A 5,334-nucleotide genomic window follows, 5' to 3' on the forward strand; every position below is an offset into this window, starting at 1 on the left:
ATGCTGATGTTCTGCTCTCGCTTCTACATTTACTTCAAATAATTTCGGATGGAGATCCTCTAAAATTTCTCTATCTTCTGCACCAAGTGTTTGTCTTTCACGACTGCATGATCCACCGACTGACGATGGATTTATGGACTCCTGGACAACATGCTCGAGCTAGTCGGTAGATCTTCACCATGACAAGTCCATCTCTTGTAAGTCACATTTATACCGTGTTCGTATAAATGATTCTGAATATCCGATAAGGTACACCAAAATAAATTTCTACATCGACGACATGGACAACGAGCTTTTCCATCTTCTCTAGTATGATTGGACGCCACATTCATAAAAGACGTCACACCCGTAATATACTCGGGACAGAACTTATCACGCAATGACATCCAATCACGATCCATATCTACATATTTAAGATGCAAACTATACAATCAATTTTATGTAATAATAGTTGACTAACGCCTTATATCTCCTACCTATAGGGTGATGGTCCTATCCCATTCAAGAACATAAGAATTTAATATTGCAATACATGTCTTCTATACCAAAAAATTTTGGCAGCATTTCGATGCAGTTCTCCAGATACACAGCATTAAAGTTGTGCTATGTATTCAGAGAACATGATCAAAATACCGACAAAAGTCTGCGATGTAGAAGCACATGTGTTGCAATATTAAATTCATTCACGTGCCCAAACTATCCACGAGGACAATTTGAGAATAGTGTGTAAAGCACCAATATTTTTTTTATAAAAAAAATATTGATTTATGCACGCTATCCTCGAACGAAAATTCTAAGGCTTATAATTTGTTATGCTACAATTAATATATTATTATTATAATTATTTTTATTTTTAAAATATTTTTAAATCATGACTAAAATTAATTATATCAAACAAATAATCATATCTAACATTATATCTAATTACTAAAATAATAAATAATTAATTCTAATGGTTAAAATTAATTGAGAAAAAAAGAATAAAAATTAAAAAATATATAAATTAAAAAATTATTCTCACCTTCAACTCTTTCGTGAATCTGATAGCTATGCAGTGACGGTGACAGCAACCAACGATGGTGGTGGCGGCCCAGCGGCGGCGGTAGCGGCCCTACAAAACCAGACAAGCAAGGTGTAAGAGAGGGAGACAGGGAGAGTGAAAGAGAAAGTAAGGGAGGGAGACTGAGAAAGAAAATGAGGGAGGGAGACAGGAGAGGGAGGGGTCGACCGGCGGCGGGGGAGGGAGGGCTCGATCGGCGGCGGGGAGGGAGGAAGTGTGAGAAAGAGAGGGAGGGAGAGTGAGACATCAAGGAACCTCCCTTTCGAATCCACCAACCCCTGGGCGATCACCGACCCCCCTTTCAACTCTCCCTCAACGGAGAACCGGACGAAGTCACCGAGGACGGGGAGAGATGCTGGAGGAGGAGGTAGAAGGAAGGCTTGGACATGCGAAAAACTTCGATCCAGCGAGGATCAAAGCCATGGGAGGAGGAGAAGAGGAAGCGAAGGAACCAAAAAGAAGAGGAGGAAGAAGATGAAGGAGACGGCTCTAGGGTTAGGGTTTCGAGGGATTGGAGGGAACTGGAGGGAAGGAGGGAGAGTAGGCGAGAGAGGGAGAAGGAGGCGGAGAAGAGGGAGGATTCGAGGGACAGGGTTTGGGAGGGGAGGAGGAGGAGGTCGGAGTCGGAGAGGAAGTGGAGGGAGAGGGAGACGGTGGAGGCGAGGAGGGAGAGGACAGGCGTGAGGTCCTCTGCGGTGAAGGGGGACTGGGAGAGGGTCTACTCTTCTTCCCAGAGGTGGAGGCGGCGGAGGAGTGATGCTTTCCACCGCCCATGGGGGAGGGAGGCCTCAACCGACGACGGTGGTAGGGAGGGAGGACTCGACCGGCAGTGACACAGTGGAGACCGAGAGGGAGAGAAAGAAACAGGACGGTGCGCAGAGGAGAGGGTGGCGAGGTGGGAGGGAGACGACGCACTGGGGGGTGGGCTCGATCGGCGATGGGGAGCGGGCTCGAGCGGCGACAGTGGCGGGGAGGGAGGGCTCGACGGTGGCGGGGAGGGAGAGAGAGAGGGGATGGTGGCCGGGAGGGAGAGAGAGAGGATGATGGCGGGGAGGGAGAGTACTTATCGGGCAGGACGACCGACTATCGGGGAGGAAGGACTGTCGTCGGAGATCAGGGAGGGAGAAAAAGCTTTGACGACTGCGGCGGCGTGGGCAAATTTTTGATTAGGGCAAATTTTTGCCCTATTTCAAAGTATTTTTTTTTAATTAAAAAATATTTAGCGACGAAATAAATTCATTGCGAAAAGTAAACATTTTGATGCATAAAATATATTTTTTGCAACAAAAATTTTTTCGTCGCAAATGATTAATTTTTTACAACGAAAATTTAATTTCATCGTAAATATAAAAAAATTATCGTAAAAATCAAGTTTTTTGCAACGAAAAAATATTTCATCGCAAAAAATTAAATTTTTTGCGATGCAATTATTTTCGTCGCAAAAAAAAATTTAGCAACGAAAAATTTTTCCATCACAAAAAAAAATGATTTTTTGCGATAAAAAAAAATTTTCATCGCTAAAGATCAATTTTCGTCATAAAATATTTAAATTTTTTTAACAAAATAAATTTTAGCGACGAAATAGTTTCATCGCTAAATATAAATAAAATTGATCGAAAAAGCTCTTATTTTTTGCAACAAAAAATCAATTTTGTCACAAACAATGTAATTTTTTTGTGATAATTTTTTTTTTCGTCGCAAAAAAATATTTTTTTGCTATAAAAAAATATTTTATTATAAAAAATATTATTTTTTACAACGAAAAAAAAATTCGCCGCTAAAGATCAACTTCTAGCAACAAAAATGAAATTTTCGTTGGAAAAGATATAACTTTTTGCAACGAAATTTTTTTCATCGCAAATACCTGATTTTTGGAGATGAAATTTAAATTTTATTATAAAAATTTAATTATTTATGATGAAATAAATTTCATCACTAAAATTTCATCGTTAAAAATCAAATTTCTTGTAGTGTAGTTGGCATACGGATCCATTAAGGCCGGACTAGCAAATAACATGCTTAGCATTAGTTTGTTACATAATTATCCACTGTCGCACACTCCTGATCAGTTTTTGTGGGAAAATAGCAGGCGCATCTGGAAAAGGAAAGAACGAATTTTGGATCCTCTCCTGCTCGTTCTTCTGTCCGGTCCTTCCGCTAATATTTACTAGCTTAATTCCATTCCGGCTGGATCCCACCAAACTGTTGCCAGGGAGCAATGTTAAGGTAGCTCAGACAAATCACTGAGAAAGGAGTCGGCCAGGTGTCTTAGGCTAATCACTTGGCTTCATGTGGTGCGCTCCGCATGATACCAAGTCGGAGGATTGCATTGAGAGTGCACGAGAGCCGTTTAATCCATTGAATAATCAGGTAGGATCAGGTTAAGTGGGTTACCTATTTATTAAACAAGTTAATTTATGAATAGGTTATATAAGTTACACAAGTTAGCAGGTTATACAGATTAATAAATTAAGCAAGTTACCTATTCACTGAAGAGTTTAAACAAAGTAAGTTGGGTTTATTAAATATGACAGATTTGAGTTTCAAATTTTGACCTGCTTAATAAATAGATCAGACATATTTGATATTTTTTAATTTGATCTATATTTGACTTAATCCATATATGATCCGACTTGACCGATTGCCGCACCTAATTCAGACTCATTGAGACATACTGGCCATATAGCCCAAAACCCATAATATCCCATGTTAAGTAATTCTTTATGCACCCCATCAAGTGGAGAAAAAAATACATTGCTTCAACAGATTGCACCATATAGCATAATTAATAAGGAGAAACATTTCATGCAATCCGACTTTTTCCTCAATTTTTTTTGATCAAAATACCCCTTTTATTAAATGCTATGACATCCCAGATAATATTATGACATCTTGTTACTTTTTTATAGAATACAAGAAGATGTCATATGATGTAATAGGATGCATATTATATGACGTCCTGTTAGTTTTATGATATTTCAATAATTATTTATAGGATGCAATAGAATATCATTATATTATTATAATGTCTTGTTGGTTTTATAATATCTTGATAATTATTTATAAGATATAACAGAATATTACAGGATGCAATAGAATGTCATAATGTTATTATTATGATATCCTATTAATTTTTATGATATCCCGATAATTGTTTACAAGATGCAACAAGATGTTGTAATATTATTATGATATCTCGATAATTATTTATAGGATACAACAGCATGTTATAATATTATTATGATATCATATTAATTTTTATGATTTTTTGATAATTATTTATAGAATGAAACAGGATGTCATAGGATGCAACAAGATGTTATAATTATTATAATATCTTATTAGTTTTTATGATACCCCAATAATTATTAATAAAATATAACAAGAGGCAATAGGATAGCATATTATTATTATGATGTCCTGTTAGCTTTTATGACATCCCAATAATTATTTACAAAATGCAATAGGATATTTTAGAATGTAACAGGATGTCATTATATTATTATGATGTCCTATTAGTTTTTATAATATCCTGATAATTATTTATAGGATGCCATAATATTGTTATGATGTCTTATTAATTTTAATAATATCTTGATAATTATTTATAAGATGGAACAGTATGTCATAATATTATTATAATATCTTATTAGTTTTTATGATATCTTCATAATTATTTATATATAAGATATAATAAGATGTCATATAATGCAACAGGATGTTATAATATTATAGGATATAACAAGATATTGTTGAATAGACTAGGATGTGATAGGAGAAAAATAAAGTAAAAAGAAAAAAAAAATATTTCGATCAGAAATATTTAGGAAAAAAAAATGCTAAGCTAAAGTAAATGCCTATCTTTTCATTAATTCTGATACGTGGCCAATCCAATAAAGTGATATATTTTTTCTCCATGAAAGAAGGTGTACAAAAAATTTCTCATCCCATATCTACCGTCGAATGAGTTTACTTAATAATTTTTCTACCAAGGATGGGTGTAGCAAGAAAGCTAGCCCAACAGCAAAAGCGAGGAAGAGGAGAAGGACGAGGGCCGTGAGACAGGGGATCGGGCCAGCATGGAAGGAGGCGGCGAGGGGGTGGACGAGGGAGAGGGTGCAGACGAGGTAGGCGATGAGAGAAATGATAAGAAAAGTACATGAGAAGAGGATGAGGGCCTGCCGAGGAAAATTTTTTTTTCCTTCGTGATCGGCCACTTCCCACTGTTCTATTATCCTATGGTTCAGCCAGCCAAATAGGAGGAGGGAACGGTA

This window comes from Elaeis guineensis, chromosome 4, assembly GCF_000442705.2.
Source record: "Elaeis guineensis isolate ETL-2024a chromosome 4, EG11, whole genome shotgun sequence".
Lineage (NCBI taxonomy): Eukaryota > Viridiplantae > Streptophyta > Magnoliopsida > Arecales > Arecaceae > Elaeis > Elaeis guineensis.